Below are 26,021 nucleotides of genomic sequence, written 5' to 3'. Positions count from 1 at the left end.
GCCTCAGTTTTCACATTTGTGACCCGTATTGTCTGCATGCTGCTGCGTGTCTGGTTGAAGTGAAACATTCAGAAGTGTTGATCGGAAAGAATGCAGTCCACCACTCAAGGAATCTGCAGTGGTGTGAACACCAGCAATCATTGGGACAGCCCGAAATTAGATCCCTGATTTTAATATCACCCATGAGGATTCAGTACAATGACCATTCTGAATTTGGCCCCAACATCTTAGTTTATGGTGTTATTTATAAATTTCAATAATCCCAAACCCACCTTCACCATGATCAGCCCAATGGGAACATAGTTTTTTGCCCATGCCAATTTGATGCTGCACCACAGCCAATGAAGAGGGTGGGGTGTCAGGCAGGCATCTTACTGAAAATGGTGTTCCCATTGTACTGGTCATGGTTTAGTTGGGTTTGGGATATCTGAAGTTTATAAATAATATCATAAAATAAGACATAGCAGCAGAATTAGGCCATTTGGCCCATCCAATTTGCTTCACCATTACATCATGGCTGATATGTTTCTTGACCTCATTCTTTTCAGTGTAAACCTTGATCACCTTACTAATCAAGAACCAACCTATCACTATCTTAAATAAACTGAATAACTAGGCCTCTGCAACAATGAGTTCCACAGATTCACTGCTCTCCAGCTCCTCATCTCAGTTCTGAAGGGTGGTCCCTTAAATCTGAGGCTGTGTCTCCCATTCCTAGTCTCTCCTACTGATGCAGACATCAATTCTATCCAGGCAGTGGTGTCTTGTATTTGCCGAAATGACTACCAGTCACCTAAAACACCAGCATTAATTTTAGTGCACCATAACTGAAACCAGAGATTATTATCACTTTTACATTGGTTGGAACAGCACATGCACTGGAGGGTGCATCAGATGACATGAATGTGTAACAATCTCCATAGGGATGGATAACTTTTCAAAAGGGATTTGAACTTCCTGTTAGCAGCTAAAAGAAGAACATGGAAGAAAATTTTACTGTTACAGATATCTAAAAACAAACTTAATGAAACACTATTTCCTTGTTATAGACAATTGATATTTTAAAGTACAGAACAGAACATTTCCCTTAATACTCATCATACATCATGATCTCTGTGGAATTACAGTCCTTTTTAGCAAACTGTCCACAATTGCGGTCAGCTTCCAATGGGATCCTGTTTTGCAGCTTCACTGAGTAGTAATAGCACGAGGCCATCTCCAGAAGTTGCCCCAATTTTAAGAAAGCTTCGTAAATTGACCGCCAATCGTAAAGTCTGTTCCAATGAAACTTCTTTCCATGGACTGCAGCAGAGCAAATCCAACAGAATTTGTGAAAGGCTGCAGGGCAAGTAATTTTAATTAGAGGCCCCTGGCTTCATCTGGCTGTGGTTTCTCATAACGTAGTGCAGCCTTCTCTCTGATGACCACATGAAATCCCTGCTGGCTGCAACACTCATTCATTTCAAGGGAAGCATGAGCCTTATCTCCAAAAAGGTTTGTTCTGCCCTATTCTCCATTGTAATGTGAAACACATTCATTGTACATTCAAGTATAAATGCTGACTACTGTAGGTTTTGATTCTCACATTCCCTGGGCTGCTGGGTTTACTCTGGATATTAATGACCCAAGGCAGTTCTAAAACATAGGCAAAAGTGAGGACTGCAGATCCTGGAGTTTAAAGTCAAGAATGTGGTGCTGGAAAAGCATAGTAGGTTAGGCAGCATCTAAGGAGCAGGAGAATCAATGTTGTGGGCAAACGCCCTTCATCAGGAACCTGATAAAGGGCTTATGCCCAAAATGTCAGTTCTCCTGCCCCTCGGATGCTGCCTGAACTGCTGTGCTTTACCAGCCACACACTCTCGAGTTCTAGAACATAGAATATTACAGTGCAGTACAGGCCCTTCAGCCCTCGATATTGTGCCAACCTGTGAAACCAATCTGAAGCCCATCTCACCTACACTATTCCATCTTCATCCATACGCCTATCCAATGACCATTTAAATGCCCGTAAAGTTGGCGTGTGTACAACTGTTGCAGGCAGTGCGACCACACTCCTACTACTCTCTGAGTAAAGAAACTACCTCTGACATCTGTCCTATATCTATCACCCCTCAATTTATGTCCTCTCATGCTAGCCATCACCATCTGAAAAAAAGGTTTTCACTGTCCACCCACTCTAAGCCTCTAATTATCTTATGTGTCCCAATTAAGTCACCTCTCAACCACCTTCTCTCTAACGAAAACAGCCTCAAGTCCCTCACCCTTTCCTCGTAAGATCTTTCCTGCATACCAGGCAACATCCTAGTAAATCTCTTCTGAATCCTTTCCAAAGCTTCCACATCCTTCCTATAATGCAGTGACCAGAACTGCACGCAATATTCCAAGTGTGGCCACACCAGAGTTTTGTACAGCTGCAGGATGATCTCATGGTTCTGAAATTCAATCCCTTTACCAATAAAAGCTAACACACCGAATGCCTTCTTAACAACCCTATCAACCTGGGTGGCAACTTTCAGGGATCTTAGTACATGGACACCAAGAGCTCTCTGTTCATCTACACTACCAAGAATCTTACCATTAGCCAAGTTACTCCTTCCAAAGTGAATCACTTCACACTTCTCTGCATTAAACTCCATTTGCCACCTCCCAGCCCAACCCTGCAGCTTATCTATGTTCCTCTGTAACCTAGAACATCCTTCAACTCTATCACAATTGTACCAACCTTAGTGTCATCCACAAATTTCCTAACCCATCGTTCTACGTCCTCATCCAGGTGTTTATAAAAATGACAAACAGATCCTTGCGGTACACAACTAATAACTGAACTCCAGGATGAATATTTCCCATCAACCACTAACATCTGTCTTCTTTCAGCTAGCCAATTTCTGACCCAAACCGCTTAGTCACCCTCAATTCCATGCCTCCATCTTTTCTGCAATAGCCTACCATGGGGAATCTTATCAAATGCTTTACTGTAATCCATGTACACCACATCAACCGCTTTACCCTCATCCACCTGTTTAGTCACCTTCTCAAACAACTCAATAAAGTTTGTGAGGCATGACCTACCCTTCACAAAACTGTGTTGACTATTCCTAATCAATTTATTCCTTTTTAGATAATTATAAATACTATCTCTTCTAACCTTTTCCAACATTTTACCCACAGCTGAAATAAGGCTCCCTGGTCTATAATTACCAGGGTTGTCTCTACTCCTCTTCTTGAACAAGGGAACAACATTTGCTATCATCCAGCCTTCTGGTACTATTCCTGTAGACAATGATGACATAAAGATCAAAGCCAAAGGCTCAGCAATCTCCTCCCTGGCTTCCCAGAGAATCCTAGAATAAATCCCATCCAGCGCAAGGGATTTATCTATTTTCACACTTTCCAGAATTTCTAACATCTCTTCCATTTGAACCTCAATCCCATCCAGTCTTGTAGCCTGTTTCTCAGTATTCTCTTCAACAACATTGTCTTTTTCCAGTGTGAATACTGACAAAAAATATCCCCTATCTCCTCTGACTCCATGCACAACTTTCCACTACTGTCCTTGATTGCCCTAATCTTACTGTAGTCATCGCTTTATCCCTTATGTACCTATAGAAAGCTTTAGGGTTTTCCCGATCCTATCCGCCAACAAATTCTCATGTCCCCTCCTCACTCATCTTATCTCTCTGTTTAGGTCTTTCATGGCTATCTTGTAATTCTCAATGGCCTTAATTGAGCCTTCACATCTCACCTTAACGTAAGCCTTCTTCTTCCTCTTGACAAGAGATTCAATTTCCTTAGTAAACCATGGCTCCTGTGCTTGACAACTTGCTCCCTGTCTGATAAGTACATACTTATCATGGACACACAGTAGCCATTCCTTGAATAAGCTCAACATTGTGGGTGGCACAGTGGCTAGCACTGCTGCCTCACAGCGCCGGAGACCTGGGTTCAATACCCGCCTCAGGCGACTGACTGTGTGGAGTTTGCACGTTCTCCCCATGTCTGCGTGGGTTTCCTCCGGGTGCTCCGGTTTCCTCCCACAGTCCAAAGATGTGCAGGTCAGGTGAATTGGCCATGCTAAATTGCCCGTAGTGTTAGGTAAGGGGTAAATGTAGGGGTATGGGTGGGTTGCGCGTCAGTGTGGACTTGTTGGGCCAAAGGGCCTGTTTCCACACAGTAATGTAATCTAATTTCTATTGTGTTCATCCCCTGCAGTTTCCTTCCCCATCCTATGCATCCAAAATCTTGTCTAATCACATCGTGTTTCACTGTGTTTGTTTTAAACCGATCTTAAGCTTTTCCAAAATTACTGTGAAAGTCAGTCTATCACTGTTGACAATACTTGACATAAACACACACCTTCCTTCAGTTAAACACAGAAATGCATTAAAACCAGTGCCCTTTCTAATTATTTGATCAGGTAGCGGTCCATTTAACTTTATTTTGACTTGCCCAGTAAATTTTAGGTTAATATCTCCATTACCCATCTTTGATCCCAACTTCCTTTCATCTTAGAAGTAAATGAGATATCTTACAATACAATTGTTTATATCTCAATACCAATGACACTTTTCCTGGTACTTGACAAGACTCAGAGTGTATTCATGCTGAACTCAAAGACTACTGCTACTGTTTTCTTCTCAGTACAACAATCTACGCCCTTATCACATCTCTAACAATCAGAACATCTATGTTCACATTCAGGCAGACTGCAGGATAAGTCACATGACCCCCTTCATTTTCCCTAAATTTAAAGTTGCAGTCCTAAAATACAATAATCTTATTAACTTCGTAATTGTTAACAATTGGACAACAGGTTTTCTACCTCATTACTTTGTTTTCCTCTTGCTATGCTGCTACTGTTTCAGAGATAACATTTGAAAGATGCAGTGTTAATTCCTCTGAGGCCCAAGTCAGAAAGATCCTGACATACTGCCTGAACTTGTACTTAACTCAGTATCACTTCACCAGCAGCAGATGAAAGCAGTAACACACTCCCTGAAGTCCTTCCCCAGATGCTTGCGATGTACACTGTGCTCAGTAATCGGTGGTAGCATGCACTTACAATAATCTCCAAGACATTGTTAGTAAGTCAAGAAACCCATCTAATAGGGAGCAGTGAGAGACATTGTACACTGAACAGCAATTCTGAAGGACCCACTTCAAGGTGCTTTTGCTTAACTATTATTTCTTTTCAAGTTTTTATTAAATTATTCTTGTACTGGCAAAAGATTTGTTGAAATAGAATGTAAGAAGAAATGTGTGTAAAATGAGTCCAGAAGGCAGTGCTAAAAATTGGGAGAGGTTGCTGACAAAAGCAGATGCAACAAGATACAAGAGAGGGAGGAATTTAGCAATCAGCTGTTCTGTCGGGGTGTGAGTGAACCTCTTATCTCTGGCTCTCTTTACATTCTATTTCCTTTCAAATGTTTCATCTTCAACAGAAACTCAGTTAAATATTTGAAAAATTCTATCATTCTCAATACACTGTGCAGTCTAGCACCTCTGTGGACAAGTCAAGTAAGGATGACTTGACATGTTCAGAGTAATCCATCCCAAAGCTCCACACCCCATCAGTAACATGTGGATTAAATACCAGTGATTAAAATGCTAGTCACGGCTACTATTTAGATCTGGTGGCGAGAGGTTGGGGATGACAAAATGTCTGGATCCACTTACTGGAGCCCAGTAACCTCATGACCTCACCTTGCAGGATGTTCCTTGCTCCCATCAGCACCACTTAGTTCTTGACCTCATTACAGACTTTGTACAAATATGAACAGAAATTCTGGGATGAGATAAGAGTTACTACTCTTGACATCAAGTCTAAATTTATTTGAGTATGGTATCAAGGAGCTCATGCAAAACTGAAGTCAAGAGAATCGGGGAAAACTCTCCACTGATTACAGTCACAGCTAGCACAAAGGAAGATGATTGTGATTGTTGGAAGTTAATCATCTCAGTCTAAGGACATCACTACGAAATCTCTTCTGGGTGGTGTTTCAATCGTAACCATTTTTTGGTGTTTCATCAATGACTTTCCCTCCATCATAAGGTCAGAAATAGAGATGTTTACTGAGGAGTGCATGGTATTCAGCACCATTCATAACTCCTGGCAATGCCCATTTACAGCAAAATCTGGACAAAATCCAAGCTGGGGTTGTTAAGTGGTAAGTCACGCTTGCTCCATACAAGTGTCAGGTAGTGGCCATTTCCAACAAGAGAGAATCCAATTATTTCTGCCTGACATTCAATCATATTACTCTCACTGCTACAACCACAACCAACTAGAAGGACAAAGACAGCAGATACATGGGAACACCACCACCTGCAAGGTCTTGACTTGGAACTATTTCACTGTTTATTCACAATTGCTGAGTCAAAGGAAACTCCTTCCTACCAGCACTATGGGTTCCCCTATAGTCCAAGGAGAAGATAGATCATCATCACCATCTCCAGGGCAAATAGAGCAATAAATGTTTGCATAACCAGTGGCCCCTACATCCCTTATACAAATTTTAAAATGTGTTACGAGGTCAGGTTTATGTTCCCATGTGCAGGTTTATCTGTGATTCCCTCAGCATCCATCTTATAGCAGCTGAGTCGCAACTAGGTTATACTTAATGATACAACAGTAAGAAGTGCAAATATGAAATAGTCTTGCAATCTGGGGTTGATTACTATCTCTCATGTAAGTGCATTTCTTCAATCATTCCAGTGGTGGATTGAGTTCACACTAGATCAGTGATTGCTTGCTTTGGTCTATCAATTGCTCAGAGGAATAGCCAGGCCAATTTATTAGTGGCCTGGAGTAAGCAGAAACTCCCTGCCTGTCATACCAATCCTATAACAGAGCAACATGATGAGACATCAGATATCCCATTTTCTTTTCATTTAGTATTCTGGATAATGGCAGCTTACAAAATCCAAATCATAGTTTCACCATCACAATCAGTCATTAAAAGATTATATTATAAAAACTAGAGACAGCAAAATAATTAGAATATTTCAAAATGCAGGTTTATTGCTGAGTAAGTGCTACTTAGTAGCACTTTGATGATCTTTGTATCACTTTGCTGATGATTGGTTACAGATTGGATTTGTCTGTTTTTGTGAATGGGACACATGGGCCAACTGTCCAAACTGTCAGTTGGATGCCAATATTATGGCTGCTTTTGAACAGTTTGGCTAAGGCCACAGTTAGCTCAAGAGCATAGGTCTTCAGTACTATTGTTGGAATGTTGTCAAAGCCTGTGGACTTTCCAGTATCCAGTGTCTTCAAGCATTTTTCAATATCATTTGAAGTGAAACAAGTTGTTTGAAGACTGGTATCTTGGATGCCTGACTCATCCATTCAGCTCTTCTGTGTGAAAGTGACTGAGCCCTTACACAGTCTGGCCTACATATCATTACAAACCCACAGCAATGTAGGTGACTCTTAACTACCCTTTCAAATGACTGAGCAGACCACTCAGTTCAAGGAAAATTGGAGATGGGGAAGAAATAGTGGTGCCAATGATACCAATATCCTATAAAAGAATGACAAAGAAAAGTCATCTGAGGGACGGTAGTAACTAGCAGAATGATTTCTTGCTCAAATTTTATCTGTTACCATGTGACCTTATGTAGTTCAGCATCAATGTTGAAGACTCCCAGAATCACTCCCTCCTGACTGTATACCACTGTTCCACCAACTCTGATACACATGTTCTGCCAATGGTACAGAACATACCCAAGGACCATGATGGAGGTCTCTGAGACATTGCCTGGAAGGTATGATCCTGTGAGAATTGCGTTATCAAGTTGTTTTTGACCAGTTTGCTGAACACCTTTTCCAACTTTGGCACAAAACCCCATAGGTTAGTAAGAAGAATTTTACATTGTGGACTGTGTAGGATATCTTTGAAGTTTCTGGTGTATGGTTGATTCCAAATATTTGGTTAAGTTTCATTATTAAATGTTTTGATGCAACAGTATGCCTTGGTAGGAAGTTTCAGAGGACACTTAAGAGTCAATTACGTTAATTCAATCTCCATAACTTGGCACTGACTCCATCACTAGATACCCTAGGGATAGTTCTATCCCTAATATTATAGTTCTAATTTCATATCTAGGCTATTTAAATCATTTTTCAGTTGCAAAGATCTGATAATCCTGAGAATTCTTTCATGCTTGCTATTGGTAACATATTTTTTAACAAAGATGTCTTGCATTTTTAGTGAAAATGTTTAATTGACTGTGACATGAAAAATAAATTACTTTTTACTTTAACACCCAAAGGGTAAAACATTAGGCAAGCCTTCGAAATGAAATTTCTAATTAAACGTCACCTTCTGTAGATTAAGATAATACATGACTGAACTTTGGTCAGTGATTTTTTTTTTCTCTCTGGAAGTTTAAATGACTGGAGGGTCCTGCTGTTTCTCCTGCACCAAGCATTGTCCATATGCTTCACTTATAGCTGCTTATATCCAAAATGGACGAACACTAATCAACCAAATCGCCCCGTGGCTCAACATTTCAACTCCCCCTCCCACTCTGCCGAGGATATGGAGGTGCTGGGCCTCCTCCACCGCCGCTCCCTCACCACCAGACGCCTGGAGGAAGAACGCCTCATCTTCCGCCGGCTCCTTTAGGGCCTTGGATGGAGGTGAGGGAGGAGGTGTGTGCACAGGTTTTACAGTCCACCCTCCTCTAGCTTATCTCTCCATGTTTCAGGCTCTCTGCCTTTATTCCTGATGGAGGGCTTTTGCCCGAAACGTCGATTTTGCCTGTCCTCGGATGCTGCCTGAATTGCTGTGCTCTTCCAGCACCACTGATCCAGAATCTTGTAGATGCAGCCTGCTTTTAAATGAAAATATTTGCAGTCAGTATTGAAGACCCCCATTAAGTAAGCTGTCAAAGATCAATCCATTTCATTTCAATTAAATTAAAGGGATGACTTTGAATTATTGGTTCTTTTCGCAATCAACTACGTGCTCTGAGAATGACAGTATTTCCGTTTCGGAAAACCAATTTCTGTTTGCTACACTATGTATCAGAACTTCTATCCTATTGGTAAGAGTGCTTCTAATCAACCGTGGATTTGTTACAATTATTGACAGGGCTCGCAAATATTATGGTTGCTTTGCAGTTCCGCATGAGTAGCTTAAATAAACTGATTTATTTCTCAATTGTGCAAACTACACGAGTTTTAAACAGGGAGGATAGATTTCAGTCTGACTGCTTCAGGAAGATGTTCTTGAAAACGTCGCAATTTGCTTTGAGCAAAGAGAAATGGTGGAAAACTGAAATAAAAAGAGGAAAGTCTAGAAATCAGTGAGCAAGTGTTTATTATATATCGGTGAGATTCCACGCTTTCAATCAGAACCTGAGCAGCAACATCCAAAAAATTATTGGGAAAGCTTGTCATTACTAAGTTTTGAGAATATGCCAAAACTGCAATGATGCAGCCCCACTTTGTCTGGGCAATGTAGGGAACCCTGAGGATCAGTTTCTGTACTTCAAAATACCGGTTGTCTTCTCCCCGAGTTTCCCGCTGTTAATATGACTCTCATTGTTCTGCCTTGTTCAGATGTAATGGGCTTGCAGTGGGCATCTTGACAGCCAGGAGTGGAAGAGTATGGATACCATCTGTTCTCTAGCAGCTATCCTCTGCACATCCTGTACAATTGGAAACAGAGAAAATGCATGGAGGCATTGTTGGCATTTGCTAATGAAGTATATTCTACCACATACTGGTACAAAATACGAGCATCTTCCATTGTGATGATGATACACTACATTCCTCTAGTAAAGTAAGGATCATTGACATGTTTGGTGCAGCTACAGACTGCAGATGGACTGACAAGAAATACATTCACAGAGCTCCACGGAAAGAGCAGGAGACAAGGACTAATTGGATTGCTTCCTACATATAAAATAGGCCAAATGGTCTACTTCAGTACTATAGCCATTCTATGGTTTGGCTAATGTGAGTGTAGCAGCTTTGAAAGCCAAAACCTTTTCTAGTGATGGTGACCTCCAGGGTCACTTTGACAGCACAGAATCCTGGTTGTGCAGGCAATAGGCCTCTTAGGTCTGCCACAGCCTCCCTGCTGAATCGTAAGGTCTTCTTATAGAGTTCCTCAAAAATACCTAGGGAAAACTATGTGGTCTATGGAGACTGTTGGCTGGGTAAGCATTCTATGGGAACCTGCCTCTGTTATTGAACTTGTTGGTACTTCTCTCTGTTTGTTTAAGGGGTTGTAGTAAATGTAAAGGTAAAGTCACCAAATCTTCCCAGATCATAGGGCTGCCCTCTCATTAGAGAGAGGGATGGTTTAACCTGTGGATCACCACATTTCAGATGAGGAAAGAGTTTGAGAAGGACAGTCATTCATGGTAACCTCAGTCAGTTTGGGAATTGAACTCATGTTGTTGATGTCACTCTGAATTACAAACCAGCCATCCAGCAAAGAGTTTTACTAAAATGGCAGTAACTATTTTGTAAGAGTACAAGAAGGTCAGGAAAAAAGAAAACTAGAGTCTCAGAACTGCCTTGGAAATATATTACTCACAATTGCCTAATGAACTCAGTAGCTAGGGAGCGAGTGTTCCTTTACCTGTATCCTATCAAACAGCTTTATGACATTAATCTGACAGTTTGTCACAGGAAATTTGAATCTTGGCTAATTATAATCAAACATAAGGTCTCAGCATTTCATAGGATGCTGATCTGAATTTACTCATGAGGCATTCCACCATTACAATGGTGGTAAATAGACATCCATTGGAAGCAGAGCAAGGAGAAAACATGAAATAAAATCCTGTTTCGGTCTGTGCTGTGATGAGAGACTCCTGCATTCCTGTGGACAGGAATACAACAAGTCCTATTATAGGAGCTGCAATGATCCCAATAGCCTGTATGCAGGTTCCTCTTAGAGGACTGCTCTGAGACACCCAGGAGACTGAATCACCACCTGTAGGCTCTGAAGCCTTTACAAACAAACAAACAGTCTATTCCTCAGTTCTAATAAGCTCAGCTCCTCCTCTTCATCCTCCACTGTTCCATTTGGAGATGTTGTGTGAGCCTAATGAGAAGTTGCAAGGCAATAAAAAAAAAGCAGAAACAGGATATCTCAAAGGCCCAGTAATCCCTTGAAAATCCTCTAAGCCCAATAGCACAAAGATCCCCATGGTCTATTTCTCTGCAGCTGATAATCATGCTTCATTGACCAGTCAGTGTCTAAAATTAATTTGGCAGTGTTTTTTCCTACTGGATGGTAACTTCTTACCTCTATGTTTGAAATTATGCTGAAATCCCAATAACTTCATAGGACTGTGATTTAGATGTATTTATGAGGTACCTGCATGTCTCTAACAAGTGCCTGAGCCACTGTCCTGAAATCAGTGGTTAGAACGGATTGCTAGGAGAATGTGGGGCAGGTAATTTTATCAATCAATTTCCACAGCCCCATCTATCCTATTCCTGCCAATTGAAGTGAGCTAAAATTGAGAAAATAGCTTTCTATAAAATTCTAATGTCTAATTTTCTGTGAACCTTTCTTCACACATTTCACAACAAGCACCCTGTGAAATGTGAACTGTGCAGTTGTTTAATGAACTTGTATCAGTTTAAACATGTTGGGCTCAAGCATTTTAATCTTTCCATTTGCCCAAATATTAATAAATCGTTTTGAGGCGACTGTATTGACATTTTTTTTGTCCTTTAGTATTGTATAAAATGTAATTTAAACAATATAAAGAATCCTCATGCTGAAGAACACTTCAGATCTGTGAGTAGGATCATTCTGTAGCTTTACCTCCTGTGGGGTTGCTCAGAAATAGCCTGGAGGCAAGAGCAAAAGTATAAAATTTAGAAATGGATATTACACAATCCATAGAACTCAGACAATCCATAGAGCTCTGAGAAGGAAAGAAAGGGGTTATTGGAGTCTGGCAGAACAATCAGAGACCATCTGACCCATTCTGAGTCAGCAATTCAAAAAGTTATCCAATTAGCCCCACTATTCTCTCTTCATAATGTTTTTTTTTCTTTTTGTTTTTACATCCAATTCCATTTAGAAATAACCAATCCCTCCCATCCCCCAAAATACTGGTTCTTTCACCACATATTAATTGAACAGAGATGGAATATACAGAAAAAAACCAACAGGAATTACTCCAACTTGTACAGTACCCAAGAACGACCACCTCAAGCAGTATTTTAATCAGCCATCAGAATGTTGCTAGGCCTGGTTTTTGAGAATTGAGATAGATGGGGCTGAGTGTTGGTGCATATATTATAAGATGTAAGCACCACATGTAGGAATTTAAGGACAACCAAACGAAAAAGGGGCAAATAAATCAGCACAGAACCTAATCGAAAGGGAGGGGTTAAAGCAAATTCCAGAAAGTGTGAGGCCAAGCCAGGAGCACAGTTTGGCATTCAAAACTGGAACAAAACAGTAGACTGCATTTTTTTTATAGACAGAGACTGCAAAGGCACAGGATTTGATTAAGAAGAAAACCACCAGTTGTTTTAGCATGTCATGGATAAATAAAGAAGTTTGAAACCAATTAAAATTGAAAAGAAGTAGCTAAAAGGACTATATGTATAATGAAATAACAAAAAAAAGCTGAAGGAGAATATTAGAAAATAAGACAAGAGGTTAAGAGCAAGATAAGAGAGGAACATTTGAAAAACATCAAAAAGAATAGTAAAATATTTGACAAGTATATCAATGAAAAGAGAATTATTAAGTGAAGCAGAACTCCAGAGAGAAGCTTGTCAATTTGTACACGATGATCAAAAACTGGCAGAGGCACTTAATAAGTATTTTGCATCAGTCTTTACAGTAGAGAGAATATTTGGTTGAATAACTCCTAACAATGTGACATTATAGAAAGCTGTCAACCAAATATTAAAGCCACGGTTTTAATTCTGGTGGGAATTAAGCAGGGAGGGTGCAAAGCAAGCAACAATCTGTCTGATCTCCAGAGCATGAGATGGAGATGTTGTAAACTCCCTGACCTGATTCAATTATTAAAAATGTCATTCCCTGGATGTGGGCATTGTGGGCCAGACCAGCATTTATTGTCCATCTCTAATTGCATAGATATCAAGAAAGAGCCATTAAATTGCTGTGGGTCTGGAATCACATGTTGACTAGACCAGGTAAGGGTGGCAGTTTTCCTTCCCTAAACATCATTAGCTAACAAAATAGGTTTTCAACAACAATTGACAGTATTCACATTGAGTTAGTTTTTAATCACAGATCTGTTAATTGAATTTAAATTTTGATATCTACCATGGTGGGATTTGAACCACCATTCCTAAAACATTACAGAAGGGCTCTGGGTTACTGACAATACCTCTACACCATCACCTTCCTTTCAATGGTCCAAGACAGATTCCTGATCAAAGATAACAGGCATAATGTCAATGCCAAAGAATTTAGGCAGAAATTTGTTGAAGGTCTGACTAATGATTAGCAGTTGAGGCTAAAACATTAAATGTGTTCAAGAAGGCGTATTTGATAAGGGATAGCTGAGGGAGGATATTCCCGGAAATATATCCAGGGAAGAAATTTGGGTGAAATTGAGAAATAAGAAAGGGATGATCACCTTATTGGGATTGTATTATAGACCTCCTAATAGTCAGTAGGAGATTGAGAAACAAATTTGTAAGGAGATCTCAGTTATCTGTAAGAATTAAATGGTGGTTATGGGAGGGGATTTTAACTTTCCAAACATAGACTGGGACTACCATAGTATTAAGGGTGTACAAGAAAATTTTCTGATTCAGTATGTGGATGTGCCTACTAGAGAAGGTGCAAAACTTGACCGACGCTTGGGAAATAAGGTAGGGCAGATGACTGAGGTATCATTGGGGGAGCACTTTGGGGCCAGCCACTATAATTCTATTTGTTTTAAAATAGTGATGGAAAAGGATAGACCGGATCTAAAAGTTGAAGTTCTAAATTGGAGAAAGGCCAATTTTAATGGTATTAGGCAAGAATTTTCAAAAGCTGATTGGAGGCAGATGTTCACAGGTAAAGGGATGGCTGGAAAATGGGAAGCCTTCAGAAATGAGATAACGAACGTCCAGAGACAGTATATTCCTGTTAGGGTGAAAGGAAAGGCTGGTAGGTATAGGGAATGTTGGATGACCAAAGAAATTGAAGGTTTGGTTAAGAAAAAGAAGGAAGCATTTGTCAGGTATACACAGGATAGGAGAAAGTGAGGTCTGCAGATGCTGGAGATCAGAGCTGAAAATGTGTTGCTGGAAAAGCGCAGCAGGTCAGGCAGCATCCAGGGAACAGGAGAATCGACGTTTCGGGCATAAGCCATTCCTGAAGAAGGGCTTATGCCCGAAACACCTGCTGTGCTTTTCCAGCACGACTCTAATCTAAACCCACGGACATTTTGGTTGGCCTGGGCCATTGGGCCAAAAGGCTTGTCTCTGTGCTGTAGGATTATATAACTCTAAGAGTCTATAAGCTGGTGCCAAGGAGCTGTACACAGATAAAGGTTTGGAGCTTTCATTGGCAAGATGGTGACATCTTGAAAAATGTCCATATTACAGAGGAGGAGGTGCTGGATGTCTTGAAACAGTTAAAAGTGGATAAATCCCCAGAACCTGATCAGGTGTACCCTAGAACTCTGTGGGAAGCTAGGGAAGTAATTGCTGGGCTTCTTACTGAGATATTTGTATCATCGATAGTCACAGGTGAGGTGCCAGAAGACTGGAGGTTGGCTAATGTGGTGCCACTGTTTAAGAAAGGTGGTAAGGACACGCCAGAGAACTATAGACCCGTGAGCCTGACATCAGTGGTGGGCAAGTTGTTGGAGGGAATCCTGAGGGACAGGATGTAAATGTATTTGGAAAGGCAAGGACTGATTAGGGATAGCCACCATGGCTTTGTTCATGGGAAGCATGTCTCACAAACTTGATTGAGTGTTGCAGAAGTAACAAAAAGGATTGATGAGGGCAGAGTGGTAGATGTGATCTATATGGACTTCAGTAAGGCGTTCGACAAGGTTCCCCATGGGAGACTGGTTAGCAAGTTTAGCTCTTATGAAATACAAGAAGAACTAACCATTTGGATACAGAACTGGCTCAAAGGTAGAAGACAGAGGGGAGTGGTGGAGGGTTGTTTTTCAGACTGGAGGCCTGTGACCAGTGGAGTGTCACAGTTTGGATGTGAGTATAAGAGGTATTTTTAGTAAGTTTGCAGATGACACCAAAATTGGAGGTGTAGTGGACAGCAAAGAAGGTTACCTCAGATTACATTAGGATCTTGATCAGATGGGCCAATGGGCTGAGAAGTGGCAGATGAAGTTTACTTTAGCTAAATGTAAGGTGCTGCATTTTGGGAAAGCAAATCTTAGCGAGATTTACACAGTTAATGGTAAGGTCCTAGGGAGTGTTGCTGAGCAAAGAGACATGGGAGTGCAGGTTCATAGCTCCTTGAAAGTGGAGTCCCAGGTAGGTAGGATAGTGAAGAAGGCATTTGGTTTGCTTTCCTTTATTGGTCAGAGTATCGAGTACAGGAGTTGGGAGGTCATGTTACTGTTGTACAGGACATTAGTTAGGCCACTGTTGGAATATTGCATGCAATTCTGGTCTCCTTCCTATCGGAAAGATGTTGTGAAACTTGAAAGGGTTCAGAAAAGATTTACAAGGACGTTGCCAGGGTTGGAGGATTAGAGCTATAGGGAGAGGCTGAACAGGCTGGGGCTGTTTTCCCTGGAGCATTGGAGGCTGAGGGGTGACCTTATAGAGGTTTATAAAATCATGAGGGGCATGGATAAGATAAATAGACAAAAGTATTTTCCCTTGGGTGGGGGAGTCCAGAACTAGAGGGCATAGATTTTGGGTGAGAGGGGAAATACATAAAAGAGAACCTAAGGGCCAATGTTTTCACGCAGATAGTAATATGTGTGTGGAATGAGCTGCCAGAGAAAGTGGTTGAGATTAATACAATTGCAACATTTAAAAGACATCTGGATGGGTATATGAATAGGAAGGATTTGGGGAGATAGGGGCTGGGTGCTGACAGACGGGAGTGGATTAGATTGGGATATCTGTCAGCATGGACAGGTTGGACTGAAGGTCTGTTTCCATGTTGTACATCTCTATGACTCTATGACTCTAAGAAGAAGTTAGATACAATTCTCAGGGCCAAAGGGATGAAAGGGTATAGGGAGAAAGTGAGAACAAGATACTGATTTGGATGATCAACCTTGATCATGTTGAATGACAAAGCAGGCTCGAAGGACTGAATGGCCTACTCTTCTTATTTTCTATGTTTCTATGTTACTATCAACAGCAACAAGTCAAATGGCAAAAAGGTTATTTCTACCTCAGAAAAGTTCACAATGAAAGGGAAAGATCAAAGCCTGTGCAGGGAGGTTATTTCACTGGGGTAGAGAACATTCGGTGTCTGAATTCAGGTAAATTAAGATGATGGTGTGCACAAGTGCATCAGGAGCTCAACATCAACCCTTACTCACTATCAGAACCTGTGGCTGATACCTTTTTCCGGAGCAGGAGCAAAGTAACTACCTTATGTGCTCAACGAACAAATATATTCTTGTAATAGTATATTGTTTTGACAGTAATTAATAATTCCTTGAGTGTATTAAATTCTGCAGAGAGTTGTTTTCTGTACATTTATATTCTTCAACAATATAAAGTATAATTGAAATTATGCACAGTATCACAAGTATTTCCTCAACATTTTGATCCTTAAATTTGAGTAAAGAAAAAGACCATAGTTACAGGAAACAATTAGGGTTTATCTATCCAGTCTTTATATGGAAAGCCTCTATTAAATCTTAACTTCCACTGCTCTGAGACAAACATTCCCAGCTTCTCTGGACAGAAGTGAAGCTCGTCACTTCTGATATCATTCCAGAAAACTTCCTCTATACCCTCGTCAAGGCTCTGATATGCCTTCCAAAACAAAGTGCCCTAAACTACACAAAATATTCCATATAATGAAGAACTAGTGACTCAAGCATTTAGCATAACTTCTTTGCAGTCCTAGTTTGGGAGTTCAGAATATGATGAGATTTGAGTACAAGTATGAGTACTAAATAAGAAATCTAATACAAGCCAAAGTCTTGCAAGCAAGTGTTTCTCAAACTATAATAGAACAACAGTCAGACTTTACACTGAAATCTAATCAAGGAACACAGTTAACAGAAATTCCCTGACAGTGGCTGTTATCTGTCAACTTAAAGTGAAAAAGGGGATTAATCACTTTAGCAAGACCCTGAATTCAAAGTTGCAACTTGGATGTGAGTCACCAGCTGCCTTTGAAGACACAGGTATTGTTATTTGATTAAATGTGACATGGTCTGAGTGTAATGCGGTCCAAATGCTAAGGGAGACACAGATGCTGCTTCTTTTATCTTAGTTTCAGCCTATAGAAACTAATGGGTCCTCAAAGCTTAATTTGCTGAGCAGCTAAGGATTATTTAGTGAATTTTAAGGCTTCCATCTCTCTAAAACATGGGGCATATTTTAAATAAGTATTCTACTAATTTTATTCCTTCAACTAGTTAAACTACTTGCTGTAACTATGTACACAACAATTGAGTGGTCTTTAAAAAAAGACAAGAGATGTCAGGACAGCTGATGTTTTAGAGATGTAGCATGTGGAATCTGGTGGATACTAGCATGACCCATGCAGTGAATATCTGCAGCCTGAAGAACTTTTACTGCGAGCTGATGAGCTGGAGTGTGATCTTTGAATATTTTGATGCATCAGGAAGGGTGAAAGTGACATGGTCACTTTGACCTAGAAGGAAGTCACATGCTTTATCCTGAGCACTTCAAATTTGGTTGGATGGTTAGCGATAGAATTCTGTGACCACAAATCAGGAAAATAAGTGATCCATAAGGTAACAATAGAGGAGTCAGAATCGTTTTAACTGTCCAATAAGTTTGAGATACCTTCAGATTGTATATGCTATAGGGAGGCTGAAAAAATTGACCATGGCACAGTACTGACAAAAACCATTCAAGTGAGGACAGTAAAAGGTAATGTAGTTATAACAGAAGACAGGATAGTTAAGGGGATGGAGCTGCAGCTGAGCAGTATAGTCCAAAGTATGGTGCTGCCTGCCTGCCTGATACTAAGGTTAAGGACCTCTCAAGGTTGGGAGGAACTTGCATTGGAGGGGAATGACCCAGTTATCATGATCCACATGGGTACAAGTGACAGAATTTGGACAAAGAAAAGAAATTCTGGAGAGGAAGGAAAAACAGCTAGATTACAAAAACAAAAGAACTATAAATGCAATAATATTTGGATAACTACCTGAGCCATGAACCAATAATCATATAGTAAATAAGATCAGAGTTGAATATGTGACCCAAAAACATGTTCAACAGAAATGGGTTTCAATTTAGGAAACATTGGAACCAGTTTTGGAGAAAGAGGGAGTAATGGTGTTGGGATGAACTGTGATAGGATCAGCGTCCTGGTGAATTGAGCAGCATGCAAGGATTATGCAGCCCCAGCTGTCTGGAGTGGTGTGGGCAGCACGGTGGCACAGTGGGCGGCACGGTGGCACAGTGGTTAGCACTGCTGCCTCACAGCGCCGGAGACCCGGGTTCAATTCCCGCCTCAGGCGACTGATTTTGTGGAGTTTGCACGTTCTCCCCGTGTCTGCGTGGGTTTCCTCCGGGTGCTCCGGTTTCCTCCCACAGTCCAAAGATGTGCAGGTCAGGTGAATTGGCCATGTTAAATTGCCCATAGTGTTAGGTAAGGGGTAAATGTAGGGGTATGGGTGGGTTGCGCTTCGGCGGGTCGGTGTGGACTTGTTGGGCCAAAGGGCCTGTTTCCACACTGTAATGTAATCTAAAACAAAATCTAATCTAAAAAGGTATCCCCAGCACTGACCCAATTATAGGTTTATTATATGCTCCACAATGGGCTGCATTGTATCTATGTTTGTCTCAGTCAGTCAGAGGCTTGTGTAAAGGAATCATCAGCCATACAAAGGGGAGCTCTCATTTCCCAGTAACCTTCCTTGAAGATATCTGACCCTTTAAATTAAGCAGGAATGAGTGAATTCTCAAATATATAGGCATCATGGCAGCTTCCAGTGTATTTGCATCTAAAGTATGGTACTTTTATATTGAAGGTCTGTTACACTGCCCCATTGATGAAGTCTGTGTTAAGATATAGTGCACTCGATTCAATGGGTGTCTGGCACCTGGCACCCAGGGGAAACTAGCTGTGTTGGCAAACCTTCTGCCCAGGCTCCAGCACTCATGTCAACACAGGGAGAAGAATTGGAGAGCTGTGATTTAATGCAAACTGCATCAGTAACAGCCATGATGCATGTGTGGATTGATGATCGAGATATTCGGCATAAATACCTGGAGGATCCTTGAGAAACTATTAGTTGCCTACAAATTTCACACAGACGTTGCCTACAGGATAGGATGGTTGCAGATCCTACTCCAGCAGTTGGCACAGGACTGTGACAGTCTCCCAGGTCATCCTCAGACTGAGGCATCTTAGTCACTCATCTGGAGGAAATGACATTGAGGATGGCAGATCCTGGGTCTCCTAGATCTTCTCCATGTCCTGAGGGGGTATTCAACTGTGGTGACTTCATGTAGAGGCTGTTCAGCATTTGCTGACCCTGGGGTGCTGACATATGTGGTCCTGCTCAGTTTCTCCGCATCTTCATTATACCCTAGCTGCAGTGATGACGATGATGATATCCTTATTGTGCTGGGTCCAGTGGTAACAAGGAACCTGTGTGAGGAATAAAATAAACAGAACAGATGATTAGTAATATGAGCTATCGGTATTCATATCACTCACAAATGACAGTTTAGCATCATTTTCTCTGCAGTGGGACATGGAAGACTCCAACAAGGAGGACCACAGAGTGTTTCTATATGTAGGCCATGTTAAATCATACAAATATAGGAGGAGATTGCTATTACACTATGATTATTGATACCTTGTCCTCCCACCTCCACATCACCCAAGAAAAGCAGCATGGCACATAAACATTGTGATGAACACTTAACAGTGCAAAGCAACAGGAGATCAGCCTAAAAGATCTCAGAAACACTATTGGTTCTCCTTCCTTCTCTCATTCAGAATTTGAATGATATATTAATTTCGCTTCCAATTTCCACCCCCGCTCTTGCCTTCACCCTCTCTGACTCCTCCCTTCCCTCCTTCGACATATCTATTTCCATTTCTGGGGATAGGCTGGCCACCAATATCCACTACAAACCCACCGACTCCCACAGTTACCTTGGCTATCCATCCTCTCACCCTGCTTCCTGTAAAGATTCCACCCTAGTGCTCCAGTTTGTCAGCCTCATCTGCTCTGACAATGTCACCTTCCACAGGAGTGCTTCAGACATGTCCACACTTTTCATTAGCTGAGAATTCCCCACCACCCTGGCAGTTCAATAATGTTACCACCTGAGCACCTCCTTCCATGTCCTTTACCCACACCTACAGCCTAGGCCTTATCATCACATGGGTTACTTTCAGCACAGCCAACCCATTCTTTTTCTCACTTATGCGGGCTCTCTGGGCTCCATTTCCACATATCCACTCTCTCCTTCCCCACCCCTATCATCAGTATACATACCACCTTTTCTGAACTTCAATCAGTTCTGAAGAAGACTCACTGGACCAAAACATTAACTTTGCTTTCTCTGCACTGATGCTGCCAGACCTGCTGAGATTTTTTTTCACCAATTTCTGATTTTCTTCTTGGATTGTCTTTGTGACTTAAAGGTGCCTCTTTTAAGGTCGCCTATGGTTACTTCTGTTTCACAGAGATGATGGTGACCAATCTGCAATGACCCCCCACACCTCCTCACTTGTGGCCAGCATTTGGATCCCACATAGTTGAACACAGTATGCATTTCCCATTCAGGCTATTATCATTACAGATGACTTTAACCTGGAAACAAAAGTGCTGGAAATCACAGCAGGTCAGGCAGCATCTGTGGAGAGAGAACAAGCTAACATTCCAAGTCTAGATGACTCTTTATCAGTTTTGGAGTGTTTTGCGTTTAGATATTTCAGATGAAAGTTTTCAGTGGCTGAAGTGTTGATGGCAGACAGCACAGATTTAGGGTGATTTACACAAGAACCAAAGGATGTCGTGAATTCATTTTATAAAACTGTATTTTGTGTTTGGATTTGTATTTCTGCATGTAAGACAAAGCTTTAAAAATCTGGTTTGAGAAAGCAATAAATGCTAAGGCAATTCTAATTCACTGGCAGCCTAGGTTTACTTAATAAGGTCAGAGTTTAAGTATCAAAACACTGAAGTAACACTAACAGTAAAGCTTTTGTTTTTGTATTTGAAATCTTATATAATTCCTCACAGTAAATAACTGGATGTTCAATTTTTTTTAAAAGTTACTGTTCTCTACCAAGAGCATGAAAAGGAGACACAAGCAAAAATATTTTAATGCAACAAATGGTAGAGTTTTAAAATATGTTATCTGATAGATAGAGTGGTGGTTATAAATTAAACAGTAGCCTTCAAGAAAGAGTTGAATAGTAATGTGCAAGAAAGAAAATGAAGTGTTTTGAGTAAAGGGCTGAGGAGTGGGACCAGCTGGACTGTATTCTGAAAAAGCTTAAATAACCTTCTGCGAGACTGTAAATTTAGATTAGATTAGATTAGATTACTTTACAGTGTGGAAACAGGCCCTTCGGCCCAACAAGTCCACACCACCCCGCCGAAGCGCAAACCGCCCATACCCCTACATTTACCCCTTACCTAACACTACGGGCAATTTAGCATGGCCAATTCACCTGACCTGCACATCTTTGGACTGTGGGAGGAAACCGGAGCACCCGGAGGAAACCCACGCAGACACGGAGAGAACGTGCAAACTCCACACAGTCAGTCGCCTGAGGCGGGAATTGAACCCGGGTCTCTGGCGCTGTGAGGCAGCACTGTGCCACCGTGCCGCCCAGGTCTATAATCCTATAGTTCATTGGAAGCCATGTTTTGAATGCTTCAAAGTATGTCATATTCATGAAATAAATGTTTGTAATCTTATCTTTGGTGGAGTTGCCATAGCAACACACTTCCAAAATCCACCAAATACAAATGGACTATGACCTAAATTCTTTGTCAAAGCAAATAATTACAATAAATCAGCATTTTATGAAAAAATGATACGCCATTCATAGAATGTAGTAGTCCGCTTTTGCTGCTATTGTTGCATTTTCAAAATAATTTTAGATGTCCTAATCATCAAAGATAACTGGAAGGTTTAATAAATGAATAAATTGTTTTGGCATTCATTGATTATTGTATTTCTTTACCAATGCGACACCAGATCCCCTTTGGAGAGCCAGGCTCTGGAATCATGGGTTCAAGTCCCACGATGGTAACTGGTGAAATTTGAATTCAATTAGTAGTTCTGAAATTAAAAAGTGGTTTCGGTAATGGTGGCCATGAAACTATTGTAAAAAAAATGTCATTTGATTTACTAATACACTTTAGGAAAGAAAAAGTCTGTCATCTTTATACCTCATTCAGTGTGAAAGTGGCTCCTTTTGAGTTCCTTTTTGGACTCTTGAGCTTCAATAAATTGTAAAGGCTTCCATCACAACTTCCAGCATGCTGAACGAACGTGTCCCACTCTGAAAACAATTCAGTCTCCAGTAATCCATTCTTTGTTCTGTTTACTTGCCCATCTTGAATTTTCTATCCCTGTCAACCTACATGGGTGATGGAAAAAAAGGTTTTTCTTTTATGAATCAGCTGATATCATTGCGCTTGTCTCACAGTTGCAAACCTTTGGCCGTCAACATTGATTCTTATTTTTTTTTATTAGATTAGATTCCCTACAGTGTGCAAACAGGCCCTTTGGCCCAATAAGTCCACACTGAACCTCCAAAGAATAACCCACCCAAATCCATTTCTCTCTGACTAATACACCAAACACTACGGGCAATTTAGCGTGGCCAATCTACCTGACCTGTATATCTTTGGACTTTGGGAGGAAACCGGAGCACCCGGAGGAAACCTGCACAGAGTGTGCAAACTCCACACAGACAGTCACCCGCTGGAATCGAACCCTGATCCCTGGTGCTGTGAGATTGCAGTGCTAACCACTGAGCTACTGTGCCGCCCTTGGAAGCAAATGAATTTTGAAGTTCCCCTAAGAATATTATCTCCCTAAGAGCTTTGCACAAAGTTTTAGCTTTGAGTGCTTATATTTACCTGACAAAATTACTTTGCTAAACCACTTCAAATTCAACGAAGATTTGCCCTTAAGTTCTGAAGCCTTTGTGTTTATGCCCAGGTACTAACTCATATGCAGCCAATATAGATCTTTTTATAGCATCTTCATCACAAGAAACCTCCTTAAGAACAGTACACCACAGGAACAGGTCCTTCAGCATTCTCCCTTACCCCCCCATCAAAGTTAATGTCAGTGAGATGTAAATTTCCTGTGTTTACATGCCAATCTACTTTGCATGGGCAACATCTAAGTTTTGCTTTGGCCAATTAATTTGCCTTGACATCTTCTCAGAGGACGTAAAGAATGCCTCCGCATCCTTTGCCTCAAATTTTGTTAGGACCTGTAAAAGCTCACTGTGTAGAAGGTAAAGGATTCATGAGAATAGAGTTTCGGTTGGCTTGCAGAAAACAGCCTGAAGGCAGACAGAGGCTGGGTCTTAGATTAGAAAGATATGCTGAGTGGAGTCCTGCAGGGGTCTGTGTAGGGGTTAAAGTTTTGCAGTTTGCATCAATGACTTTGTTGAGGGGCTAAAGGCATTGTAGCTAAGTTCATAGTTGATGAGGGAAACATAAGCAAGTTGCAGATGGATGTAGAAAGTTGAGTGAGTGGACTAAACTCTTGTAGATGGAGTGAAGTTGCCATCATCTAACTGCACTATAGGAGAGAGAGAGACAACCAGCAGTGGTATAACCGGAGGGTCACCACACTTCAGGTGAGGGAGAGCTTGAGAGGAGGGACCTTCATAGTAACTCAGCTGGTGTGGGAAATGAACCCATATTGGCATCACTGAGCATTGCAAACCAGCCACCCAGCCAACTGAGCTAACCAACCCTCAATGTAAATGTTAAAACCATAAGAAATGTAAAATTAGAAGTTGTGCTTTAAGGACAGAGATGAGGATCATTTACTCTTCTCTGTGACTTTGGAACTCAGAAGATGGTAGGGGTGGGGTCGCTGAATATTTTTAAGGCAATAATGGACAATTTCTTGTAAGGCAGGGGATCAAGGATTATTGAGGCTAGATGAGAATGTACAATTCAAAACACAAAGAAATCAGCCACGATCTTATTGAATAGTGGAGCAGGCTTGTGAGGGCCAAAGGTCTCCTTCTGTTCTTGTTTCATCAATATGGTTGCAAGTTTGTTCACCAATCTGTAAGAATTATTTTGTATTAGGTATATCCTTCAGTAAATGAAGAATGCTACAAGTCTTCAGTTTTCATAGCATACCATTTTGAAAGGTTCCATATGCTGAATGCAATAACCAGTTCAACAATTCTGTTGCTAGCTTGTCATCCAGAAAATCACATCGTGAGCACTTTCCACTACGTTTGCTCACAAAGTGTTCTATGGATTCTGTGAGCTTCTGTTGAAATGACATGAATTCTAGGTGGTGAATATGAAAGTTTTGCCTGACTTTGAATTGGTCTTTTAAGGTGGTCCATATTTTTTGAGTACCTTGTCACTCATTGGCTATTAATCCTCGACCTTCATTCTGAATTGCTAAGCAAATCTTAATGATTTGTTTATTTTCAGGACACACCTGAGTCTAGAAACATTAGCCCCAAGTGCTGTTTGAAGATTTTAAATTCTATCAGGCAATCTGTTGTGCCCCAATTTAGACAAAGGAATTTTATAGACATTCTAACAAAATGCCTTGGAAACTCCCTGCAGGCACACACAAAAATGCTTCCTGCTGTTGCTTTTTAAAATAAAAGAAAATGGTTGTATTTTTCAATTGTGCAAAGTCTTAAACGTCTTCAATGTGGCAATATTGTTACAATAAATCTCTTGAGACTCTATAAATATAGCGGGATTGATATAGTAAGTGAAATAACTCCAGTATCCTGTCACCAGGTCACCCTTTATTTACACGCAGAGAGTCCCTGACACTGATCCGGCTCCCTCAGAGCCAGCTCTCAGAGTGAACAAAACTTCTGACACTCCTGTTCTTATCTGTCAGCTAGAGCCCCCTGATTGGACCAGATTAACAGCCCCAATCAGGGAACTCATATTCTACAAAATCTACCTGGCTGAGCTCATTACAATCACTACATCCCTCACCCTCTGAGTCTGAGCACATGGGCTGGTTCTTATTTTGTAGCTTCTCCTGCAGTGGTGAAGCACCAGGTCAGATTCCTCCAACTCTGCCTCTGACATGGGCAGTAGGTAATGCACAGTAGTTCACCTCTTACGCCCAGGACATTTCGGAAGAAATTCATTCTCTTCTTCAGGCAACAAAGCATCAAGGCGGAGACACCCACGGTGTCCATCTCAGATTCTGAGACATTTTCAATGGGTGATGGAGAGAGAAAGAGAACGCATAGGTTCCACAACAGTTGGGAAGGCTGTTGGGGAACTGGGCACATTTTACTCCTGCACTATTTGTGAGTTTGCAGCTTTCCTATGGTCCATGTACTTGTTCAGGACCTCTCACCTCCCCAAACCTTATTAGGTCACTGGATCTAACCTTGTATGGACCATGTCTCTTATCCATGCAGGGCCTTCCCTATGGTTCCTCCACCAAACTTTGTCCCCTGAAATAAAAGGCATTGGTGTTCCTGATGCTGTTTCATCTTCCCACTCCCAGGTCCGGGAAGATCAGATGTAACCTAATGTGGAATCTTCTCCCCATTAGCAACTTTACTGGAGCTATCCCTGTCTTTGCATAATCAAATAGGAACCGGGATAAGTTGGTATCTACTGTAGGCTGTTTCTTTAAGCCTGCCTTCAAAGTTTGGACTGCTCTTGCTGCCAGACCATTGGATGATGGA

The 26,021-nt window shown here is 41.1% G+C and overlaps 1 long non-coding RNA gene across 1 annotated transcript; it reads right to left on the bottom strand.

Annotated features, from left to right (window-relative positions):
• Positions 1-9,318: 9,318 nt before the first annotated feature.
• Positions 9,319-22,702, bottom strand: LOC122560392. Its single transcript, XR_006314732.1, has 3 exons — positions 22,531-22,702; positions 19,376-19,760; positions 9,319-9,657 (listed from the first exon to the last, which is right to left on the bottom strand). It is a non-coding gene; the product is annotated as an uncharacterized LOC122560392 (long non-coding RNA).
• Positions 22,703-26,021: the final 3,319 nt, after the last annotated feature.

This window comes from Chiloscyllium plagiosum, chromosome 21 (genome assembly GCF_004010195.1).
Source record: "Chiloscyllium plagiosum isolate BGI_BamShark_2017 chromosome 21, ASM401019v2, whole genome shotgun sequence".
Classification (NCBI taxonomy): Eukaryota; Metazoa; Chordata; class Chondrichthyes; order Orectolobiformes; family Hemiscylliidae; genus Chiloscyllium; species Chiloscyllium plagiosum.
This window is presented reverse-complemented; position numbering and strand designations above follow the sequence as displayed.